Genomic DNA, 26838 nt, shown 5'->3' on the forward strand with positions numbered 1-26838 from the left:
GGGGGTCATGTTTTATGGGAGTAAAGTTCTAACTAGCAACTTTTACTTGACTTCAGAATACATCATAATGCCATCCTTGAACCTAAATACACATATGTGCAGTGCCTTAAACATCAGGGACAACTTGTGGGAGTTCATCAAATACAGTGGTAGCTTGGTTTTTGAACGTAATCTGTTCCAGAAGACCATTTGAGTTAGGAAATGTTTGAAACCCGAAAACTCAATAGCTGACAGCTAGGCCTCAGGATCTTGCACTCAGTGGAAGCTGTGTGGCATGTTCAACTTCCGAGGCGTGTTTGAAAACCGAAGCATTTACTTCTGGGTTTATGGTATTCAAAAATCGAAATGTTCGTCAACGGAGACGTTCGAAAACCGAGGTACCACTGTACTTTGCTCCCCTTTGCAATTTGTCACTGTTACTAACTGGTGCTCAATGCTCAAAATATATCAAGTATTTTGCATCCTATTCCATTACTTGACTTCCCAGTGCTCCAACATTAAATCTTGTCATCCTGTTGACTTCTAAGCACTAGACCTATTGCAATGTAATGATCTGTTCTGCCTGCCAGCAGTTTGCATCTGACAATACCATCCCTTTGGGTGCAACATCATGTGAAAAATGGTGCCATCAATGATAAGAGTGGGATGATAAACAAGGTTTTCTTTTTTAAAAAAAAAATCAAACATTGCAATACTTGTCAGGTTGCATTCTACCATAACAAAAACAGGACTTATCGAAATAGATTCCAGTGTGTTTGGGGCCACTGGGGTGGCACATAACACTTACGATGGCTATGTTCTCTTATTGCTGCTGTTTGCTTGCATATCTGGGCCAGAAAGTAAGTAAGCTGGCTGTCTTTACAAGTACAAATGTGTGATGGGAGGCTTCTTTTCCTACATGGACTGATATGGACTGATCTGTGGAGGAAGGCTTTCACTTACTGGTTAACTCCTTTTTTTGTATAAGAGTCTTTCTCCCCACCCCTGCATTGCAATTGTTACTAGGTGGGATGGTCATCTTGCTGTTCCCCGGTCTGCTTAGCTGGGTGAGTGAGTTTATGAACCTTACTCTCCTAGACCTTTTCCACCAGCCCAGACTTAGAAAAAGGGAAGCTTTGGATTTATGGTTTCAAACCCCCAAACCTTACGGAACTTTGTGAGCTATGATTAGCTTCATCAAAAAAGTAGCTTAGCTGAGCTGTCTTTGCACACAAGGATAGGTTTTAGTGTGGGATTCCAGATAATTGCCTTTTAAAACCACTGAAGCCAAATGTCAAGATATATTAAAAAATTATTAGGTGGAAATAGGAAGGCAACTCTCTCAACACACAAGCATATGTATATGCACACAAGCTTACAAATAAAAAAAATGGAGTCAGACTAGCTAGTTACATAATATATAACATGCGTATGTAACATACATACATATGTTTCAGCATATGCAAAGCTCCTTGCAGAAGAAATACTTTAAGAAAGATCAGATGTATGCAGGGGAATAAAGACTTGAGGGTGACGCCTCACTTACTGATGGGAATCTGAGAACAGTGATAGCTGACTTCCTTGTTTGTCCCAATGACAAAGTAAGTCCCATCTCAGTAGTCTGTTTTGTGAGTCCAAGAAAATGCAAAAACCATAAAAGGGGAGATGATGTCACTTTGGTCAACCAGATCACCATTGTAGACTTTACTTTTGAACTTACCTTTCCTGGCCATGTTAGACCAACCAAGCTATTGTATAGAAATGTTTAACTTGAAGATGCATATTCCAAAACAAAACAGTGGATAGCTGTCTATTCAAGGTTAAATGTAGGGAATAAAATATCAGACACTCTAGTTGTGCTGTTGAGCTGTGTAGAAATATTGGAGTTCATCATATGGATTTACCACCTTTTAAACCCAACTCTGAATTCCAAATTGCAGGCCCAAGACTGGTGACTCATTCATGCATGTGTTTATTCTCTCTCTCTCTCTCTCTCTCTCATTAAATGTAATAAGCTAAGCTGGTAAAGTGTCACAGCCGGATGCATAGACTTTGTTCTATAGTGAAGAGCCATTCCTGGGTGCAGAGAACCATGTTGTACATGGAAGATTCTAACTTAAGGCCGTATGTGGAAAGAACACAAGTGTGTTGGGTGGGGAACAGTTGTAACATGTGAGAGTCTAGATTCTTGGTGGTTGTAAGTCACTTGACAAGTTTGTACAGCAACACGGAGAGGTCAGGACTGATTTAATTAATCACTGCACCTGGAAATCTGCAACATGACTTCTTGGCCTGGTCTTAATGCTATAATGAATGAAAAGCTGATTACCTATGACATTTCCCCTGAAAGGAAGTGTTGAAAACTTATGGTATTTTGACTTTCAATGTTTTAAGTTAATGTTGACTCAAAATGTCATCTGCAGGGCACATTATCAGCATTTGATTTAACATCAATATGAAATCTGGAAAGAGGTAATCTGATAAGATCTAGAACTATGTTTAAAATGTAAGTGTCTGTAAAAAAACATGTCGCCAGCAGAATCTAAAGTATGGGCTGAAGTCACTGGAATATGATTTACTGTTGCATCATAAAGGACCTAGATAATTTTAAAAACATAAATATAGCAACATTATACAGTTTAAAAAACATACAAAATCCCTACCAGTCATTAATATATACAACTCCCATAACAGCAATAGTGTTGCAGGCCTTGGTAACCTCTTGACTGGACTCGTGTAGTGCACTTGATGTTGGTTCAGAATTTGCAGCTAGTACAGAATGCTGCATTTTCACGACGTAATTGTTCTTATTGTTACTTCTTATTGTGAACCACCCTGGGATATATTGATGTCAAGGACTGTATACAAAACTCTTAAACAAGTAAACATAACAAAATAAAGTGGCAAGTTACAAACATCTTTCTTGTGTGTTGCATTTCTAGATAGAAGTAGACACATTCTTCAAATTGTTCTTGTTTAGAGGGCTCAACACCCTAAAATAAATAAAAGGGTTATTATCATTAAAAGTATTGCCTAATATCAACCAGCTACTCTGAAGCATGACAGTAGGCATTTATAATATTTGTATAAGGGAGCTTAGTAATTAATTGCATGTAGATGGCAAATATTTGTCATAGCTAAAATAAAGTATACATATAGCACTTACTTATATGTAATCATCTGTAACTTACCGGATCTATTTAGGACCACACTCTAGATAAGATGTGATAATGAAAAGCCACTGGCAATAATGCTACTCAGTTTTCATCTTTGAGCTGCTCACATGAGTATACTGAATGGAATTCTGATCAGCTCACAGAAAAATTTAAATTCTCCCCCTCCAATCAAAATAGTTTACCAACAAGATACATACTATTACAGAAATCTGTAAAGTTCCAAGATCAAATTAATTAAACAGGTTGCTCCTGGAATTTTAAGTAAGCTAAAAGTGCATAGGGAGAAAATGAAAACCAGCTACCCTTTTCCCCTACAGATTAATTGTGGCATCTACAAATTCAGCTACATGAATTTTTAGCACTGTTCTACAATAATCTGGTTGATCATGGTTTCACTGCCTCAAAGGATATCTCTAAGATCAAGGATGATTTTTTTTAAAAATTGATGGTATAGACAAATACATAGAAATACATAAACCGTAACAAGGGAGATAAAACTGGTTTTTAGTAAAGAATAAAAGTTTAAGGCAGTTATACCCCAAAAGTCCACATTTCACCATGAAGGGGCATTTTTTAAAAGCAGACTTTCAAACTACATATCAAATCAGAGGGGGAGCATTGTGCCTACTGTCCCCACCTCCAAAAACCATGTGTTGAGAAGGGTAGATTAGCATTATTTAAACTAAACAGATATATGCAAGCATTTTATTTAACTTGAGCCTGGAAAGCAAGATTTGCTTGAAAGCACCACTGGGACATATCCTTCTTAGCACTTTATTACCCAGTCCACCTTGTTAAATATTTCTCATCTCCAGTCATAATAATCCCTGAAGTAAAACGGGCAACTACAGCCCGGGTTGGAGAAAGGTGAAAAAATTGTATACTACAATGCACATAAACATAACGAAGGACCACACAATATTCATGCATAACAAAGAGCCAGCAACCAGAAAAATTAGTTATATAATAAACCGGTTATTTAATAAGATGTAATACATTACTAATACTACTGCATTTTCTTTCAGGCCCTGTTTTTGTTTGAAGCACAGAACTTAATTTTTAACGCAGGCTTACTGCTTTTCAAGGATCCAAACATTGTCAACCTTGGAGCCTTTTGTTTTGCTACAGCACAATTCCTGTGCAGTATATTATTTCAGTGCCTGAATGATGAGCAGCAGTTTATTGCCACTTGGGTTAATTAAAGAAGTACAGTTTGATGCCCTCTTGCTAGCATCTCATGACAGTTGTCAAGACGGCATAATCTAAAGGCATCGTACTCATCTTTAGGCAATGAATTATTGTCTGCTTGACAGCTTTTTAATTCCTTATGCCAATAACTGCTGTCTAGCAACTTAAGGGAATTGGATCATTGTTCAGCTGTAAATATTATATGCAATCAGGAATTTTGCCTGTTGGACAAAAGAATTCTAAATCCCTCTCCTTTCGTTTCTCACTAATGGCTGTTATCTAGGTGATGAGCCACTTCCAGCTAATAAAATGCTCCATCTCCTCATTAGGTTCACACCATGGGACAAGAAGAAACAATGCTGTGTTCAGAAATGACATGGGAAAGGCATCTTTTATATGAATGACACCCATTAAAGAATGAGATTTCCTATTGCAGTTCTGTTACATTCAGGGTCAAACTGCACATTGCATTCTTCGTCTGTTTGCCCTTGAGTGCAAGATTTTCATTCACAAATGATGAGGGTCTAAAGGAGGTACTAAGATGGATCATGACCATGTCATGGAAGGTGGGAGAGTCCACATCTTTGACCCCTGCTGTGATCCCAGTCTTGATTGAGGGTCCTGCACCTGGTATTAGCATGGTCGGAGGGAGGGGAAGCTCCCATTTGCTCCAGTGACGAGAACCCTAAAGAAGGGGTATATTGCTGAAATTGATTGAGATACAGTGGTACCTTGGTTTATGAACACAATTTGTTCCGGAAGTCTGTTCATAAACTGAAGCGTTCATAAACTGAAGCGAACTTTCCCATTGAAAGTAATGGAAAGTGAATTAATCCATTCCAGATGGGTCCGCGGCGTTCGTAAACTGAAAATTCATAAACCGAGGTGTCCAGAAACCGAGTTTCCACTGTAGCAGGCACCATTAGCTCATACTGAATTAGCCCATAATTGCTCTCAATGTAATGAGACAATTTGTAGTTTCCTAAATAAACAATGTCCTTTTCCCTTTCAGAGTTTTCCCTTCCAACAATAGAGCTCACTGGTTAGGAACCTGCAACCCTCCATATCTTGCAGACCTCCAAGTCTCATCAGGGCCAGTGGTCAGGAATGATGGGAGATGTGGTCCAGCAGATCTGGAGGACCATAGGTTTCCCACTCCTGAGTTGGCATCCATCTGTCTCGGGAAACAATGAAGGAGTGCACCTTTGGGGATGGAGTCAAACTGTTGGAAGGTTGCAGCACCGGCTATGGCTATAGAGCCCAATATGGGGAAGAAATGGAGGCAGTGAGAGATTTTACTTTCTTGGGCTCCTTGATCACTGCAGATGGTGACAGCAGTCACGAAATCAAAAGACGCCTGCTTCTTGGGAGAAAAGCAATGACAAACCTAGACAGCATCTTAAAAAGCAGAGACATCACCTTGCCGACAAAGGTCCGTATAGTTAAAGCTATGGTTTTCCCAGTAGTGGTGTATGGAAGTGAGAGCTGGACCATAAAGAAGGCTGATCGCCGAAGAATTGATGCTTTTGAATTGTGGTGCTGGAGGAGACTCTTGAGAGTCCCATGGACTGCAAGAAGATCAAACCTATCCATTCTTAAGGAAATCAGCCCTGAGTGCTCCCTGGAAGGACAGATCGTGAAGCTGAGGCTCCAATACTTTGGCCACCTCATGAGAAGAGAAGAATCCTTGGAAAAGACCCTGATGTTGGGAAAGATTGAGGGCACTAGGAGAAGGGGACGACAGAGGATGAGATGGTTGGACAGTGTTCTCGAAGCTACGAACATGAGTTTGACCAAACTGCGGGAGGCAGTGCAAGACAGGAGTGCCTGGCGTGCTATGGTCCATGGGGTCACGAAGGGTCGGACACGACTAAACGACTAAACAACAACAATGGGAGAGACATGTTTCATGGCAGCTGAAGCCAACAAAGGCAGCCAATTGTGCTGCTGTAGATGCACCATGGCATTTCTTCTCTCAGTGCTCCTCCCAGCGGTCATTCCTCCTCTGGTCACTGCTATAGATGTTCCACCTGACTTTCTATCTCCAGGCACTGCAGTCACCTGCAAGGGATTCCCATCTCTGGTGTAGATCTAAAATAGGGAGATCTGCAGGTACAATTTCTAACCCATGAAATACCTCTGTTTCTGCTGCATCATGTACTATTTTATTTGAGTCAGCAGTGCACTTCGTTGTCAGGACTTGTGCTTTATATATATATATTTCATTCTAACTGTAAAAATGTAGTATGTATGCTATGAATATTATTCTTGGAAAAACCTGTTGACACTTGTTTGTCAAATGCACTATTGATGCTTGAAGTAATGTTGAAGCTGTTTGCACTTCCTCTCTGGATTTTTCAGATAACACTATTGCTACTCTTTTTCTCTTAACAAAGATGCAGGTCATTAGGCAGGAATTGTGCCTCGGTGTAGTACACTTTTGGATGGATTTTCTCAAGGTTGGACACTTGAACTAAAAATAGATAGTAGCATCTGTAATGACAGACACGATATAGCTGTTTCAGGCCGCTTACTGTAATAATCACTGTATCATGTTATGATAAATTATTGGCATATTTTCAAAATGGTGTTGAAGTGTTTACAGCCAGCTGATGTCATATCCCACTGGATAATTGTTTGTTTTGGGGGGAACACAACATTAATTTGTGTAGTTTTCTTAGTCAGCTGCTATAAAGGGTCTTTTCTTTACTACATTATACTAACTTCTACAATCCAGATCAATAACTTTTCCTTTAGCATAGGAGTAATTAGTTTTCTTGTTGAAAGGAGAAATTATGTATATACACCTACGGTACTCCTTAAGACTTGATCCACAATTTGCTGCCTATTTTAGTTAAGGATGTGTCACTTTTGTTTACACCTATCAACCTCACTACAGCAAAGTAATATGATCATCTTTGAAGGTCAAGAAAAACTTCTTTCATGGACTTCTGTTTTAAAATGTAAATATATGAATCAGTACAGCAAATTTCCGTAAGCCGACTGGGATAAGCTGCAGTGCATTAGTTGTTCAGCAGGTGTACAATTGACCTATGGACTCTGCTCTTTGACTGGAACCATCAATGATATCGTGAAGATGGTATCTTCTCAGATGGCTCCAAGGTTTTGTCACCTTGTTTCAGGGATTGGCAGGATGTTGGTGAGTGTGCACCAGGGGCGGGGGATGGAATCTGCCTGGGGAGAGGGGGGCAGTGGTTTGTGGGTTCATAACATAAAGGAAAACATAATACAAAGTGGATCATTCTTTAAACAAGAAAGGGAATCTTCAAGAGTGGTGGTCAAAATGATCCACAACTTATTTTAGCCCTTCACAGAAAAACATCAGAACTCCTTTATTTATAACACCATTGTATTTCTAGAGTTTCTAAATCTTGTAATATCTGGCAAAGCAGCATAATTGATAGAAGCAAATAGCATTAATCCAAACTGCTTGCTGGCCCAGGAAAATGCAGATTCGTAAGTCTGGCATATACTCTCAATAGGTTCCCTTTAAATCTCTCTGAGTTCACTCTAAGCCTCTTGTTGATTAGCTGGATGTGTGGGTGTCTGTGTACACTTAAATAAATAAATACGTTTAGCATTCTGGGGGAAGGGCAAGGCCCCCTCCCCCAACACCCATGTTTGTGATGGTGATCATGGAGTACTGTAATAGAATCATAGAATCGTAGAGTTGGAAAGGACCCTGAGGGGCATCAGGTCAAACCGTGCTGCAATGCGTGGTTCTCAGCTAGTGAAACTATGGTTTTTATTTTGCTGATAGCAGATTTTTAGACCAGGGGTTTAACTGCTGAAAGCCGCCTCATTTAATACATTTGTATTGGAAATGTGAGGTATACATTTTTATATAAATCAATAAATATCAGGACCAGAGTTGGCACCTGGGTTTCCTTGCAACACATTGTTCTACTTTTAGATTATTTCTTTCCTGGTGAGCATCAATGCTGATGCAACTTCTGGTACAGGTATAAGCAGTTCCTGATAATTAGGTAGTTGTACTTAACTGGCAGAAAACCACCTGCATATTCTTAAAGGCCATCTTTCTAAATATTATTTCTCACAACTGAATCCAGGCAATAAAAAGAGGCTCTGGAAAAGAATCAAATTTCACAGAAAGGCTTTAATGGTCATGTCTTGAGCTCATCAGAAATCAGGGCTTTGACACCAGCTTTTTAATTTTTAAGCTAAACCAAGTTGTGCGCACCACTCCATTCTTAATGCTCTCTTTGCTCTGTGTGGAGGGCAGGATATGTGAATAAATTATGCCATCTTTTAAAGATCTAATTCTACCCTTCCTTCTTGAGAACACTTGGAGAATTATTAAAAAAAGCAAATCCCTCCTTTCTCACAACTTTGCTACTATTTTCACCTCCTCACTGCATACTTTATGGATCATCTTCAATTCTCCAAGCTTTTACTTGTGCTTCTGTGTGTACACACACACACACACACACACACACACACACACACACACACAAGGTTCTGCTTTCTGTAACACTAAAAGAATTCTATATGTGTGCCAACACGTCTTAAGAATTGAAATTGCAATGAACATATTTCATGTTCAGTGATATGCTTGAATCCTAACATTGAAGACTTTCCATGCTAAGCGAGCTTGATGTTTTGAAGAATAGTTGAAGGCTGTGCCTTTATTTCCTTTTACATTTTCTCCCGACACAAAGCCTGCCTTTTGTGGCAGAAGCAATCTTGCCGCTGCTTGGCTTCAGTCCAAACCAGTGTTTTCCTCTTTTTATCCAAAGCTGGAAAGTGTTCTGGGTTTGGAGACGTGCTAAATATCTCTTATTATTAAATACTCACACTTCAGAGCTGCTGATATCCTCAGGTGAAAGGGAAGCCAAGATCTAGATGCTATTAACTGGTATTGGTGGTGATTTGGGATGGGAGAAAGAGAATAAACCTATGCATCAGTGTCATGTGAGTTAATACCTTTTTAAAAGCTTGTGAGATGCTGTGGTGGAATTAAATGCTTAACAGTAATTCAAAAACGGCTTACAAAAAATACAAGAATGTGGATCAGTGAGTGTGGGTGAAATTACGCTCCTGGTGTATATGTGTGACACATGAGAGCACTTACCTGGAAATTTATTACCCAGCTCTGAGCAAACAAAGCATGACCTACATTTGACTAAAGTCAGCTGTCGCCTGTTAATCCTATGGGCTTCTTTTTATTAATGTCACAATTGCTAATGTGGTATAACATTGTCATTACTGAAGAACACAGCGGGATAAGCTGCAGCTGTTATTTCTCTTTCGATATCCACTAACTCATTAGCATCTGAATTTTGGGAAATACAATTAGTGGAGATTATGGAAGGCCATTCACCTCCCTTTCTCTTTATATAAATTAATTCCCCCCCCCTAAATCTTGACAGTCTTCCATGTTCTAGGTTCACTGAAATTTGACTTAAAATGAAACTTAAGAGTAGTATCTCTTAGGAAGAATAATGAAGCATAAATATTACTACATTGTGGGGTTAATTATCCTCACCCCCAAGGCTATAAAGCGTCCTCTGATGTTCATACAGAAAGAGTGGAGGAAGAGTTATCAGTCTGACTTCTGAGGTATCCATTAACTATTGCATTTTAATTAAGAAATTATATTTCTATCCAAGCATTATTGGGGGGGGGGGGCACCAAGCATTTCATACATTTTTTTCAATGTCTAGGGGAGGGTATGGGAGAAAACAAGGGGGAAGAGCCATTTTTCTCAGCTCACTTGGCCTGGTGGAAGGTGGAGGTACGAGTGACACTTTTACTTTTCCTTTGACATTAGTTATTTTTTTCTGAAAACACCTTCCTTAATTATTTAAATAAATTATAAAATAAGTGTTGAAGGTTTCTGAAGGAAAGCAAAAACATTCTAATAAATGCAATGATATTCTGCATAACAACAAGGATATAGAGAAGAATACGCGCGAGTGCGATCTTTAAAGTTTAATTTCCCTTTTGACCCCAGAACATACTTACTTGAAAGGTGCTATAAGCAGAGAAAGAAGAACAACTTTTATTAAGGATGGTTGCTGCTGTCATAGTTGCTAACTATTGGAAGCAAAAAGTGCCAGTTCAGGAAAGAATGCTGCGTTTTGGCTGTTGGTCACATTTGGATGGGGGAAGGGTGACAAATGATAAATATGGTCAGGAGAAGGAAAGCATAACTTAAAAGCAACACGAGTCAGGTCTGGCATCAGCATCCAGCAACTTGAGGTATCTGCGAGGTCCCACCAGTGCTAGCCCTTGCTTTGGATCTTAGTTAAAAGTTTACCTGTAGGTGACAGCTAGTGGGCATTTTGATTTCCCACAGTGCCCTGGAGTGATGCTTCACCAGAGGCTTTGTGGGGAATTAAATGGTCAGCCACCGGTCCCTATACAGCAGGGGTCCTCAAACTTTTTAAACAAGGGGCCAGTTCATTGTCCCTCAGATACTGTTGGGGGCCGACTAAAGAGGTGCCAGAAACATGCTCTTTTTCATGTACCTTTTTTTTTAAAAAAAAAAATATTATAAAAAAACCTTGTTTCAAAATAATAGCCAGAACAGACACACAACAGGCACTATCAGTAATAATAGAAGTTACCTATACCTCACCTTTATACTTCATTTCTTCTGGGTTATTTTTGATGTTGTTCCTCATGCATATGACTTTCTCTGCATTGAAGTTTATTTTCAAACTTGTTTGAAAATTGTTGCTCTCCGCCTGCCAAGCTGAATACTCAGAAATTGCTTCTCAGCTTGAGTTGAACGTTATCTTTATTTCTATCTGTACGACTCTCATTTTTAACATATTCTTTTTATTCTATGTATCTGAGGTTTATTATGACATTTGTGTCTCTGTGTCATACATTATTGCTTTATTGGTTCCCAACTACATTTGAATCAGCTGTCACTGCCAGCCTGAGAGTTTTGAATTTATCTCTGGAAAGTCTCTTATCTATGCCTAGTGCCTGTCTAATATTTTGAACAGCAGTTCTGAAGCTCAAGGGGAGAATAATGTGCCGAAGCCCCTATTCAGACTGGATTCTATTAAATGCATACAGCACAAATTTTCCTTCTACCAATTGGTAGGTTCCTATTTGAGACAATGGGGAATCAGTATAAATATTGAAATTTGTTTTATTTTGTTTAATTAAAAAGGATGGGGAGCTAACTGACTAGGGAGGAAAAACTCAGCCTGGTCTACATCTCCCCTCACTTAAAAAAGTTATGCACTTTAGATGGCTGGACAAATTTTGTGCTTCACTCAGCCCCAGGACCTGCTCCCCCCCCCCGACAAAAAAAGCTGTGTCCCACCCCTAGTTCATTTTATTTATTTCAAGAGTTGGCCATTCTAAAATCAGACAATGAGTCTGTGTTAAGATCATTTTTATGCAAATATGTCTCAGGTCAGTTTACTGTTTTTGGACTGCTGATTCTGTTTGCCTATAAAGAAGTTTTTGAATAAAAAAATATGAATTACCATAGTTCTACCACCACACTTTGAATGTTCTTTTGTGTGGCTAACAGTACACATTGTATTAAGGCTGCCTTTGTTATGCCATTAAGAAAACCACCATTGCTTTTAATTGTTCTTTAATAAGAACTCTGAAGTTAGTCAACTCCTAAACATTTTATGTAACATATTTACTTTAAAATAACCAAGGGTTTGCCACAAGGAGGAGCTAAAGTATCAGACTGAATTATTCTTACAGATGAATCTGCACATACATTTTTCCAGTGGGAAGATCTGTTTACATAATCTGTGAGTACTTTGAACTAATCTCAGTACAATTTGTGTATATGTTTTCTAAAAAAATTGAGTCTGCTTAGTGTACACAGAAAGTTTAATTTTGTTACAGTAAACTCAGGAGTATTATACAATTTTTATAGTAAGGAATATACTATATTCTGTGTTGGCATTCCCAGGTACACGGCAGGTAGTAAATGTGGAATCACATAATTGTTATGGAAAGAACTTGAACAATACTATCCTAAATCAAGAAGCTAGCAACCAAAACAAAGGAATAGCAAAAGTCAGGTGAATTGTACCAGCTAAACTTTTGTGGGGACGTTGTGCCATATTGGTCTTCATGCTAATTGGCACGATGCTGGTAAATTAGTACGGTATTTGCCCTGCTCCCTCAGAACCAAATCAAAGCTTCACCCTGAGGTAATTTCAAGAGGATGAAAGTTTGTGCTGTGTTTCAAATGGGTTTCCACCAATACTTTTTTCTGGGAGGGGACGCAGGTGTACATATACCCCTAGACATTTTGTGAATTAACTTTGGCCTCATTGAGGGGCAGTATTTCAATATGAATAGGAAAATGAGAGTACCCCTAAACGGTTTTTTAAAGAAAAAAAGTACTGGTTCAAGGAATGGCTTAACAAGCCCCATTCCTTAGACAAGGACTGGGAGATCCAGAATACATGCATTTCCCTATTTTCATTTGAGAAATGTTAGAGGATATGGTATTTTTTATGAAGTAAATGAGTAAAAAGGAAAACTAACAAATGCCACAATAGGACAATTTTGATATTGACATCATACGTACAAACTGACAAGGAGCCAGACTATTCAAGCAACATATATACAATGGTACCTCAGGTTACAAACGCTTCAGGTTACAAACTCCGCTAACCCAGAAATAGTACCTCAGGTTAAGAACTTTGCTTCAGGATGAGAACAGAAATCGTGAGGCCCCATTAGCTAAAGTGGTGCTTCAGGTTAAGAACAGTTTCAGGTTAAGAACGGACCTCCGGAATGAATTAAGTTCTTAACCAGAGGTACCACTGTATTCCAGGGAGATAACCTGGCCTCATAGCTTTACTTGAGAATAAAGTAGTATCACAGGACTGTGCTATTTTCTAGTGAATCTTCTAGAAGTCGTTTAGTTTGCAGCTTACCGGTAAGTTTCAGATCCTGGATTCCAATGGATTTGTGCTTATTGGTATTACTGTGAGAACTTCAAAAAAGAGGAATAATTCAGGAGGACAGAAGTTTTTGCTCTCTCCTGCATTTGCTTTGGAGGAAGCAGACCTAAAACAGACCATAAGTCAGCATCCACTATCTTGCCAAGTGTAACAGATGGACTGACGGCAACAGGGCAACACTTCTGCCGTTTCTCTCTCTCCTGATTGCTGTATTATGCAGTCAGAAACTCGAGGAATTTGCATATATGTTAAATCACAGCCAAATTACTCAAAGGTGTTGCCACTCAGAACTATTGTTCAACCATAACAATGCTCTGCTCTGTGGTACTGTATATATATAACTGCTTACAGCACCAACATTTCAGAATATGTCCATCTCAGCTGAACAGCCACAGTTAATACAGATCATCTTTTAATATTTCACAACAGGTAGCAGTTAGAGGCCTGGCCCACACCTGGCTCCTTAATACTGCTGCTCTACATTGGATTAAATTCCATTGAGTTCCATTGAGTTCAATGAGCTTTAGTCCGAGGTATGCTTCCTTGGGTTTGCTTCTTTAGGGCAGTTTAGGATTATTATTTTTTAATTTAATTTTTATTGGAATTTTATTTACAACATAACACAAAGCCCCACCCCCCAATACACAAATTCACCCTCATTAAACGTGAACATAACATACAGTGAACATAACATACAACAATACAAACAACCAAATAAAATACTTCCTTTACCCTGTATCTGGCCTCCTTATTTACTTCTTATAATCTGTTTCCTTTATGAATAATTATTAAGTTTTTTTTCTAATTATAACTTAAATATCCGCAAAGTCTCCTGCAGACATTAATCAAAACAAGTCCAGGTGTATTTTGGGGCACTGTTTTGTGAAGTATTCTCTGCATTTCCCCCATGCTTTTTGAAACTCTTGTGTAGTGTGATCTCTACTTGCCAGTTCAATATACTCAGTTTATCTTGCAATTCCTTTTTTGTTGGCACAGTTTCAGCAACATCTTGACCTGATAGCTCAGTTGGTAGAGCATGAGACTTGTAATTTCAGGGTTGTGGGTTCGAGCCCCATGTTGGGCAAAAGATTCCTGCATTGCCAGGACTTGGACTAGATGACCCTTGTGATCCCTTCAACTCTATGATTCTATGTGTTCTCGAGGGCCAATTTTCCCCCACACTAGGACTGGATCTAGAAATATCAAAAAAGCGATTCAGTTAAAAGGGAAATCCCGTTGGAGAAAGACAGGACTCCACAGCGACATCTGGTGTCACAATGTTATAACTCAAATATAACTCTTTACTAATGTAGCTGAGTCCTAGCTTAAAAGGACAGCCCTTTTCCTTGTTTAAAAAAAAGATATGCTTTGTTTTGTTCAGAATTATAGCATTATCAAAACAACCAACCTTAACATGAATACAACTAATGAAGGCTCAGATCCTAGGCATACTTATTTGGGGTATGCCCCCATTGAAGAAGATCATATTTACTTCTGGGTAAACATGCACAAGACTGGGATATAACATTTCATTAATTGGGCAGTAGACCTGAAGTTTAGTTTTAACACCAGAGAAAATCCCTTAAAACAATAACGTCTTTGAAAGGCTGTTAATAGTTGCTTTCCTTCTCTGGAGCTCACTAAAGGAAATGCTACAATTATTTTCTTGCATTCACTGGAGGCAGCAGATCAAGGGAGGCGTTGGGCTACCCTTCAGCTTAATTAAGTAACTCTGCTTAGATCTCTCTTTGACCTTTTTGTGTGGGGGTGGGGAGAGCCAAAGAACGCACTGTTTTGATTTTGTGCCTTTGTGCCACTGCCTGAATAAAATATAAATCAGAGTTCCCCTGTCACAATTCACTCCATTTCCAGGCCAATGCATGATAACCCAGCACCAGTATATCTATTGCAGGCCAGCTGGAAAAATTCTATTAGGTGCATTAGCATGTTTATTTCTTGAGTATAAGGAACTCAGAATGAAACCTCCCCATGGGTCTTTTGGCAGGAGGGAAGTTTCTCTCTTCACACATTTTTGCCCTTTGGGGCAAATTTTAATGGGAATATAACATCATAATAATAATAATACTTATATTATTTATAAGCCACCCTACTGACTGGGTTGCCCCAGCCATTGTAGGCGGCTTCCAAAAAATTCTTAAAACACAAAAAACCTCAAGAAACCTCCCTGCACAAGGCTGCCTTCAGATGCCTTCTAAAAGTCAGATAGTTGTTTATTTCCTTGACATCTGATGAGAAGGCGTTCCACAAGGTGGGCGCAATGACCAAGGCGGCCCTCTGCCTGGTTCCCTGTAACCTCACTTCTCGCAATGAGGGAACCGTCAGAAGGCCTAGATCTCAGTGTTCTGGCCTATAATTGCTCTCTTACAGGTAAAAGGATAAAGGGACCCCTGACCATTAGGTCCAGTCGCGGACGACTCTAGGGTTGCGAGTAGATAAATAGGTACCGCTCTTACAGGTAGAGAAGCCTTAATTTAAGATGAGACCTTGGGAAGTGCATGGAACTTCAGGCAGTTTTAGGAAAAGCATCACGTGTCCTTCTCCACAGGTGCTTGTTACATGTTAGGGCTACAGACAGGCTTTGTGGGAGGCTTATAGCTGGACCAATATGGCAACATTTCCAATAAACATTGTCTTGTTTGTGGGATGCGAGTTGAATGGGACTGGTCCTTACTGGCCTGCCTAAGCTATTGAAACTCCTTCTAAGGTTTTCTTTTCTGGTGGAAACAGCAGCTTAACATTACTGTGCAGCTGACTATCTAAAACAGGGGTGTCAAACTCAAATTCATCGAGGGCCGCATCAGCAGTTTGGTCACCCTCAAAGGGCCGGTAGGACTATGTGTCCACTCTTTATTATCATAAATTATTGTCACTGCATTCAATTATTACTGTTTTTTGTAATAATGTAAGTAATAACTAGCTCTGAAAGCAGAAACATAGTCAGAATAATGGCAAGTAGATATTCAAATGTACAATTATTGTACAATTTATTGAAAAATGATTTTTGGTAACTGCACTGGGTGGTGGAGGCTCACTAGGGTTTCATGCAGGAGCTTTGCAGAGCTACTGGTACCTGGAGATGCTGGGGTCCTTCTGCATGCAGGACAAATGTTCTGCCAGTGAGCCACCACCCTTCACCAAAGAGACTGGCTGAGGTTGACTCACTGGAGCTGTTCTCCTGGTTCCAGGGTTTAAGGGCCAGAAGTATAAAGCAGCATCCTACCGTGTTTTCCCTTTTTAAAGACACCGTCTTATAACTTTTTTTCCTCAAAAAAACACAGGGTGGCTTATTTTCGGTGGGTGTCTTTTTATTATTATTACTGTAAGTGGTTCCAGCAGCACGCGCAGAGGTTCATCTGGACCTGAGTCTTTTTTTCTTCTTTTTGGTACCAGGTGAAAACGTTGTATTACCCCAGACTTTTTGGATGTGGTTTTATGACCATGTTACTGCTGGTTTTTTTTCTAAATAAATGTGTTCTCCTTTAAAGTTGGTTTGAATGAGGCTTGGGGTGCTCTGCGCGCGCTGCTGGGTGACAACCCGACAAGCCTCCTCCTGCCAGCTCCCAGAGGCTTGGGACGGCACCCAGCAGCACGCACAGAGCGCCCCGAAGCCTCTGGAAGCCGGCAGGAGGAGGAGGCTTGCTGGGTCGTCACCCAGCAGCGCGCGCAGAGCGCCCCTAGCCTCCGGCAGCCAGCAGCAGCAACGCTCCCACAGACTCGGGGCACTCCGCGCGCGCTGCTGGGTGACGACCCGGCAAGCCTCCTCCTCCTGCCGGCTCCCAGAGGCTTGGGTCGGCACCCAGCAGCGTGCGCATAGCGCCCTGAGTCTCTGGGAGCGTTGCTGCTGCTGGCTGCACTTTGAATCCTCCTGCTCCTCCACGCGGCGCTGTTGGGTGCTTTGTTTGTGCTTCAGCAGCAGTAGCAGCAGCCGATTCCAGGCGCCGAGCCGTGGCAGGAGGAGGATTCAAAGTGCTACAGAGCACTGCTGCGTCGCAGAGGCTTGGGACTCTCCGTGCGGCGCTGCTGGGCGCTGACCTGGCAAGCTGCCTCCTCCTTCTCCTGCTGTGGCTCGGGGTGCTCCATGCAGCGCTGCTCCAGCCGCCTTTCTACCCCCCCAGGCCCCAGCTGTTTGTCGGCGCTTTGTCGGCTGGCTGGGGCGCTCGGCGGGCCACATGACGAGGTCTGGCGGGCCGGATTTGGCCCCCGGGCCTTGTGTTTGACACCCGTGATCTAAAACATACATGGCATTCAGAGTGATGAGCACCACTGATGCCCCATGAACCTACTTATACAGATATTTTCCCTAGGAAGCCAGTAAATCTAGAATTTTTAAAGAGAGAATTTAATCATCTGCTATAGTAACTCTTAGATACGGAGCTAAATTTAGATACTCCAATTTATGCCATTCCCACTTGACTTGCGTGCAGAGCTTGGGAGGTTATTTGAAAGATTGAATGTGAAAAGAGGAAAGTGAAAGCTAATTGAGAAAGGGAGTTCCATGTAAAATAATTGAAAGAGACATTTGTGAGCAAAGGCAGACAACAAATGATGCTGTGGGTGTGTTTTTAAGCCTTTTATTTATTGACATTGATGAGGCTAAATAGGGTAGGATATTTTAATATGTAAATTACCAGTTTAAACAGATTACCCAGAGCTTACTGCTTAACCCAGTGGTACAAATACTTGGGGAAATTCCACTCAGAACATAAGATGAGCCTACCTAGATCAGACAAAAGCCTGTCTAGCCTAGTATCTGACTTCTTGTAATATGCTAACTGATGCCTATTCAAAACTCAGAAAGCAGAACATGGGAAATAGCTTCTCGCAGTGGTTTCCCCCAATTATTTTGATATTTAGAGGAGTGCTATCTCTAATCCTGGGGGTAGTATATTCCCATCATGACTTACAGATCACCAATATAGCAAATGTAAAAGTATAAACCTTTAAATATGTCATATAGAAATACTTACATGGGGCTTTCAGTGGTACCCCATCTAAGAAATTGATTGGACTGCATCTACTTAGCTTCAGAAATACTGTAGTGTCAGTTTTTTGAACAGCTTGTAAGGTCCAAAGTGCATAGATGAAGCACAAATACTTTGCCATATGCTGGTGTTCTGTACAGACAACGTAATTGTTTTTGTCCCCAGACACACTGAAGCCAACATTTGGCTGTCTTTCTCCCTGTGAAGCCACCTAAGCTAGGTTTTTGAGAATGCTGGAAAGAAATCAATGCTGTCCAGCCTTCCGCACGTCAAAGGAAGGGCAACAGTACCCATCCCCTCAAGGCCTCCTCTACGATGTAACAATGATTCTGTTTTATCATTTGAAGCTGTGATCTCAGCCAGTAATAAGATATTGGCAACAACTCTTGCAGACATCAGAGTTTGCTTCCTTGTGTTCCTGACAGTCACTAGTGACTAGTCATTGAAGATGGGTGTGGGAAGCAACTGCTTGAAATACGTAGACTCTGACTCTATCAAACATTTATAAGGCTGCACAGAATGCCATATCAGGTCTTTTAGAAGATATACATGGAGTGTGTGTTTTCCACAATGGACATTTGTACAAATCAAGTTTATTTTTGTGATGTAATAATAATATGGCATCAGTGCAAATTAAATCTTTACAAGATGGGTGGTGATTTCGTAATTGTGAGGTTTCAGGCAGTTTCATTTTTAAAGAAGGTATATATTTAATTCAGCATGCTTTTTGCTGCTCATGGTGCATGAGCATCTACAGTCCTAAGCCTCTACTGGTTTTGAGAGTTGCAAGGGAAATCAATTTTGCCTTCTCCCCTCTAGTTCTGTCAAACTGTGTTACACTTAGACCTTTTCAGTGATGGGCAAACTCTCTTCATTCGGTTGGGAATTTGCATAGCAATTATGAAACTGGAGAATGTTCAGGGAAAGTTCCCTTAGCTCCCAAAGTAGAAAATCTGACAACTGTTGTGCTGTTTTAATGCTATTGTGTTATTGTGTATTTTAATTATGAATATGTTTAGTTCAGTGTTTGTGTAATTGTTTTCATACTTTGCAAGCCACCTAAAAACTATTTTACTTATTAGTATATAAATTAATAGAATTAATTATTATTATTATTATTCCACTCCAACTTGCTTCCCGTCCTTTATCTTTCTGATCAAATATAGCCATACTAAAGACATTGTGTGTTCTGGAGAAATTTAATTTCCCAGGGTCCTTGGTAGCTGTATCAATGCTGTTGCAGCTTTTTAGGCCCAAGAATGTGGAGCTAAGGGCATAAGAAATACAGCCTTCTTTTTGCCACTGCTGCAGTTCCCAGGTAAGTGGTGGCAGGAGAGACTGGAATAAATATTTCTCTGGCTCAGGTTATTATCTAAACCAAAGAATAACTATCAGGCAAATAGCATCTGGTTTGGAATACATGCATGAATACCAAATTCATATTCGAAATTGTGTATATACGTGTTTTGGAGACACCACTAGGCTTTGCTTTTCTCTTACCTCCACACAGTGCTTGTGCCAAGTTATTTTACTCCCTATGTAAGGCTAGCTACTTGCACCCCCTTTTAAAAAAATGCTAACTATGGTTTTTAAAAACAGGTTGCAAAAAATTTGAAAAGAACAAAATTTGAAACTGCTGTATTTATTTTACATTGGAAGAATAAGCAATACAACAGTCTTTGATTATCTTTCTCAAATACAAAAGAAAATGTTTTACACACAAATAATTTTGAATAATCTTGTGAACTGAAGTCCTAAAAATTTCAATTTCAGGCACATCAAAACCACACTTTCTGTTCATTTTCCTTTGCAAATTTTGTCACCAATTCCTTCAGGTCAAGTGCTGGTGCTTGGGCATGTTCAATTGATATAGTTGCCAAGTCAACTAGTGTCTTTTGCAACATTTTTGAGCGTATGTAAAATTATAAAAGTTTGAGCTTTGAGAAACTGTGTTCACCACCGGCCTGATTCAGATGTTATGACAAAACATGGTTTATGGTTGTGAGGATGAGCACTGGGCTCAATTTCTCACCCTCTTCTTCCTCATTCACTTATGAGGAGGTAATTTAAAGTTTCCATTGTAGTTTGGAACAAACCACCGTTTCTAATTTTGTCCAAATTTGGGAAACTCTGCTATGCAAAAACCATAGCTAGTTAAGAAAGCAGACGATTAAACTATGATTTGACATTCTAGCTTTTAAACTGAATGTCTGAAATAGAAATAGAAAACTGCTCCAAACTATGAAGGAAAGGATGAAATGAAGAAGTGTGTGAGTCTGAGGCACATACACAAAGGAGTGGGGAATGCACAAGCCCAATGTTTCCTGAAGAATGTTGTCAAGGTTTTCTGAGAGATCTAAATGTGATCACTCAGTCTGAGAAAGTGGTGTGACTAATGATCTGATCTTATAGGTCACTGTTTTAGAATATTGGTGAATAATTGAGCATCAGTATTTTCTGCCAGTTCAATGCCAAATTTACAGTATGCCCCAGGCTAAATTGTGCTGTAGCAATGCTACTGTGCAAAGGATAGCTTCGAAAATTTCAGTAGGCACAGAGAATGAGTAGGGCTTTCTCTGTGTTTTCCTCCAGGATAATCAAGTCTAAACATCTATCTGCTTTAGCAGACAGCTTTCTTTTTACCCATTTGACTAAAAAATATAAATCTAATCATTTATTTGTGGAAATGAATGTTCAGTTGGCACTTGTTCAAATTAAGAGAACTCTCAGAGTCCAAGAGGAATAATCTACACTGTGGGTTCAGTTTAGTGCTATGCTCCATCTCGCATTATAGCTCATTGTAAAAGCATGAAGCTGAAATTCTAACTTGCTGGTTTTATAGATCAGCAATGTATTATCAAGAGCATCCATTGGAGGACAGTAGAACACAGCAAATCAGGAGTGGCTACATATCGCTGATGTTCCAAAGGGTCTTTAAATGTGTTTTAATAATATTTTTCTTCTTCTGCATAGCAAGAGTCATGATCAGCATTGCTCTTTATCCTCACATATATGCCATCCTCCCCCATCCCATGTAATGTTATCCTGAGTGGTTAGGAATATCCTTACTGAATAGCTATGAAGAATAAGTTTTATTTTACTTATTACTCATGACTTGCGAAGAATTCACCCAGGCACTAACCAAGCTGAAAGCAGCTTATATACATACCTGGACAAACACACCACATGCGTCCATAGACTGTAATCTGGATTCCACTTCTGCAATGTGGAACTTGCTACTCCTTTAACTACTCATACTCTGCTGTATCTCAGCTGTCCTTATGGTGGTCTGCTTTTAGCTTGGTGGGTCCCAAATTGTTTAGGCCTGTATTGATGATGTCCACTTTCCCACACTGTCACACGCTATGAGCTTTTAGGTGGCTTTCTTATGACTCAGCAGTAATATTAATATACTCTTTTAGTCCCACTGGCTTCCCTCAGGTTTACTTCAACGAATATTCCAGGACTCATTTAACTTGAAATGGTTCAAATAGTTTAATGTGCATTAAAGCCAGCACCTTCATTGTCTGCTATAACTTTCTTTTATGGACATTGATTGTGCATAAGTACATTCCAGAAACAGTCCCTATTTTCATGTTTCAACGTTGGAGGGTGTGCAATGGGCCACATGATCCCTTACAAGAATAATAAATTGTTAATGATTGGTCTCTGTTATTTAGTCAAGGGATTATCAGATATATTATAACTGATCTATTGAAAACAAGAAAATTAATCCACTAAAATCTCCCCAATTTACAATGAAATCGCTCAGACTGGTAAGAACGTAAGTGATGCTGCTGCTCACAGCCAAAGTGAATGTAGAAGTGTGTAATATTATCCTGATTCCCCCCTTGGGAAACTGAAAAACAAATTCCGGAGAGAAAACTTGAGATTAGAGTAGCAGCAAAAGAAGGGGGAAAGGAGATGTGTTTAACCATTTATTGTCCCGCCAAGCAGCTTCCCTCTATTGAAATTTAAATCCCCGTGGAGAAAAAGCCATTGTGGGGAGGGGGCCTAATAGGAAAGGGAGGGAAAAAAAGTGTTTCATACCTCCACAGCTTCTCGGAAGAAAATTGTGCCCTCAGAGTTTGACCTTCAGGCACTCTTATGTCATATGACATTACATAAACTATTGATTCAACTGCAGCTGTTAATGCTAATAATGAATTCTTCTTTAAAAGGGTCCCTTTAGACTAGTATCTCCTGCAGTCATTTTCAGGTCCCTCCAGAATGGTGTTTTGTTTTGTTTTGGTGGGTATATTTTGCAAATACAGTAGTGCATTTGTGGTGGATTTACACTAGACTGTCCATATATAATTCTGCTTTATTAGTAGCTCTGTGATGCTTCTCCAGTATTTAACAAGATTATTGCTGTGTGTAGGGGCACTCTTATACACAAAGAGCGGACCCCCTCATGTGGAACATTTGTGGTATAAAAGTTACAGGATTTCAAGGGGAGTTACAGGACATGCAAGGGACATGGGTGGCGCTGTGGTCTAAACCACAGAGCCTAGGGCTTGCCGATCAGAAGGTCGGCGGTTCGAATCCCCGCGACGAGGTTAGCTCCCGTTGTTCGGTCCCAGCTCCTGCCAACCTAGCAGTTTGAAAGCACGTCAAAGTATAAGCAGATAAATAGTTACCACTCCGATGGGAAGGTAAACGCCGTTTCTGTGTGCTGCTCTTGTTCGCCAGAAGCGGCTTAGTCGTGCTGGCCACATGACCCGGAAGCTGTCTGTGGACCAACGCCAGCTCCCTAGACCTATAGAACGAGATGAGCGCCGCAACCCCAGAGTCGTTTGTGACTGGACCTAAAGGTCAGGGATACATTTACCGTTACCTTTACAGGACGTGCACTTATTGGATATGAAGCAGTATGTCCTCAAAAGCTTTGTAGGCACTTTTAGTAGTGAAAGCAAGATAATGTCTAACTGCCTCGATACTACCATGAATATAAATAATCATGAATGCATAATAAAATCATGTTTGAAGGGGCCCCTACTTGTTGGTTTCACTGATTTTTATACTTTAGTATGATGCAAAGTTCTGGCTTACTATATTATTTTCCCTTGGGGTTGATACACACACACACACACACACTGTATATATCTATATATATATATATATATATAGAGAGAGAGAGAGAGAGAGAGAGAGAGAGAGTTGACAGAGTCACTTAGTTACACAGAATATTATTTTGCACTCTTGCCTAGGAGCATGTTTTCAAGTAATTAAAACGACAGCCCACCATTTGACCTGTGTGGAAGAGAGACGGTGCCAAGATTCTGAAGGTTTGCAACAAATACATGCACAAATACGTTGACGTGCAAACTGTTAAATTAGTCCATACAATTGTGTTCAGTATTCTGCATGGCCCTAGATGAGGTTAATGCAATCCCTCCACTGGTCTGTGTAATTGCTCTGGGCTTGAGATGGTAATCCCATAAATCATTTCCAATCAGTATCACAACAAAATAAAACAGCATTTCAGTAGAATTTTTACAGTGCAGTTCTAGGCATGAGTGACCTCGGAGGGACTTACTTCTGAGGAGGCATGCAAGGGATTGTATCAGAAACACTGTTGAAATACCAATTTATTTTATTATGATCCTGATTGACTATGATTAAAGTAACTGCCACGGGACTTGCTCCGAGGTGGGCGAGCTTAGAACCATAGCCTTAGGACAGAGCTGGGCCAGTCACTGGGCAGAGTGAGGCCACTGCTTCAGGTGGCACAAGCCCCCCAGGTGGCACTCCTGTAAGTGCCCTGCCAGTGCTGGACAAATGCTGCTGCCAGTGGTACCAATTTTGGGCAAGATCACACCCATTTTGTGAAAGAGCTTGCCTGAAATCAATGCACTCTTGCCTAAAATTGACAGGGTGCATAGCGGCAGCAGAGTGGGCAGTGTCAGCGATGGTGGTGGCAGCAGCAGGTGTGGTGGTGGTGGGAGAGGCGGCAGGGCAGAGTCGCTCATCCCATTTCACCTCAAGCAGCAAAACAAGATTCATTGCCTGTCTTAGGAGCTCTACAGATATCACCCTGATCCAGTAAGAATGATCTGTACAGAGAACCAGGCTTCTACATATGGATTATGGTACTGATACCATGCATTGCGTATGAAAGAGTCCAGGTTTGTTCATGCCCAGGCATCCTCAGTTTGAAGCATCAGGTAACAGAAGATGGGAAAGGCCTTTGACTAACAGAGCTCTGGAAGAACGGCTGCCAGTCAGAGTAGAATCATAGAATCATAGAGTTGGAAGAGACCACAAGGGCCATCAAGTCCAACCCCCTGCCAAGCAGGAAACACCATCAAAGCATTCCTGACAGATGGCTGTCAAGCCTCTGCTTAAAGACCTCCAAAGAAGAAGACTCCACCACACTCCTTGGCAGCAAATTCCAGTGCCGAACAGCTCTTACTGTCAGGAAGTTCTTCCTAATGTTTAGGTGGAATTTTCTTTCTTGTAGTTTGAATCCGTTGCTCCGTGTCCGCTTCTCTGGAGCAGCAGAAAACAACCTTTCTCCCTCCTCTATATGACATCCTTTTATATATTTGAACATGGCTATCATATCACCCCTTAACCTTCTCTTCTCCAGGCTAAACATACCCAGCTCCCTAAGCCGTTCCTCATAAGGCATTGTTTCCAGGCCTTTGACCATTTTGGTTGCCCTCTTCTGGACATGTTCCAGCTTATCAGTATCCTTCTTGAACTGTGGTGCCCAGAACTGGACACAGTACTCCAGGTGAGGTCTGACCAGAGCAGAATACAGTGGTACTATTACTTCCCTTGATCTAGATGCTATACTCCTATTGATGCAGCCCAGAGTAGATACTACTGCCCTAGGTAAACAAAAAATCTGACCTGGTACAAGGCAGCTTCATGAATCTCCATATCAGGATTGTGGAGGAAATGTCCTGTCTTCCAACACTCAGAGGTAAAGTATGCAGAATGGTGTGCTGTGTGTCTCTAGGTTGAGGAAGGTCTTCATTTCCCCCTCCATCCTGAACTGACAGTCCTGTAAAAAATGACAATGCTGCCTCTCTCTTTGGGTTGAGGATGTATGTGAAGTTCCCTGGAGCAGCAGTACCCTTTGTATTTACTGATGGGAAGCTGAAGCTGAGGTGCAATAGTTTTTCCAAGGCTACTTTAGGAATTTACAGTTGAGCAATGATTGGAAGCTAAGTTCTACACATATGTACACATGCATGTACACACACGTCCTTGGATCTAGAGAGGCGTGAGTAGAGGCCTGTGTGTATAATGGGGATTTCCTTCCTCTTTCCCCCCATGCTACAGCTCTGTATCACTACAACTGAGGACCAGGGGACCTTTTGCAAAGCACACATGTGATTCAAGAAGGGAGGAATGGGCAGAAATCAAGGACCCCCATCCATGTGCAAGCAAAAATTCCTTCTGTTCTTTCAGTGCCAACAGTGGCCCTTTTAAATCAGAGGCTTCCTAATGTTAAACATTGTAAAGCCATCATATATATTTTTGTTATGCATCAAGAGACAGTATAGCAGACACCCATGTATTTCTGTGTTTCCTCTTTTGTAGCTGTCAGACTTTCCCAACTTTATGGAAGGTGCCATTCATATGTTCTGCTACAGAAGTAACAGCTCAAAAGCAAAATCATTGCTGCCCCATAAGTCCCTCACTATCCATTTGAGCAGTGACTTGTGTTTCTGTTTCTCTACAAGGCACCAAGAACTATAGGCTGCAAGATCTTGGGATCGACTTATGCTTTTAAATGAGTTGTAAATTGAAATGGCCTGAAGACAAAAGGTTTGCATTACTGACACCAAACATCAAAATTAGGATTCAGCATGAATCCTAATGGATTTATAAGCCATGATACAATATTTTCTATTTCTTTTTCCTTGCAGATTTTTGAGTTTTTCCTATCTGTCATTTATCTGTCTCACTGGAGATTTAGTTAGTAAGTTATATAAATAAGTGCGGCATATAGGTTCATTAGATTGATAGGAAGAGACACCTTGTCACTTGTGAAAAGATCAGGTATATAAATGGAGCCAAATTAAGTCTAGTTACAGGCCAGTAAATTACGAAATAATTGACAGGAGTCTGGCCACATTTGTCTGCAGGCTCCTTCTATCACAACCTGTGCAAATGACAAGAATTGTACCTATTCGTAAGAACTAGATCTGGACAATGCAGTTTCACCAAATGAATCGTAGTAACAGCAGCAACAATGAGGAAGCCTTTGGCAGGGTATGCAACGAGTATTTCAATAAATAGTTAGGATTATATCTCGATTCATTGCTGATGGGAGTGTGCTGTTAAGTTTGCTGTGTACGTGACCCAGGTTTTTGTGATTATTGGATGTCCTTAACAAATATAAAAAAGATTGCAAAGGAAGAAGCACGTTGGCAGGAAATTAAACTAGGGATATAATTTCTAGGCTGGGGGACTGCTCCGGAGCATGTTCCATTGACAAGGTTCTAGATGGAGAATTTTCTAGAAAAAACATCAAGTGCTCACACACAGCCTAAAATTTCTTTCTGACACTGCTACTTAAATACCTGTCTGATC

General features: G+C 40.5%; 1 non-coding gene across 1 annotated transcript; it reads left to right on the plus strand.

The window, feature by feature from the left end:
• The first annotated feature begins 14296 nt into the window (after nt 1-14296).
• On the plus strand, nt 14297-14369 carry TRNAT-UGU (transfer RNA threonine (anticodon UGU)). Its single transcript has one exon. It is a non-coding gene; the product is annotated as a tRNA-Thr (tRNA).
• Nucleotides 14370-26838: the final 12469 nt, after the last annotated feature.

Source organism: Zootoca vivipara, chromosome 12, assembly GCF_963506605.1.
Source record: "Zootoca vivipara chromosome 12, rZooViv1.1, whole genome shotgun sequence".
Taxonomy (NCBI): Eukaryota; Metazoa; Chordata; class Lepidosauria; order Squamata; family Lacertidae; genus Zootoca; species Zootoca vivipara.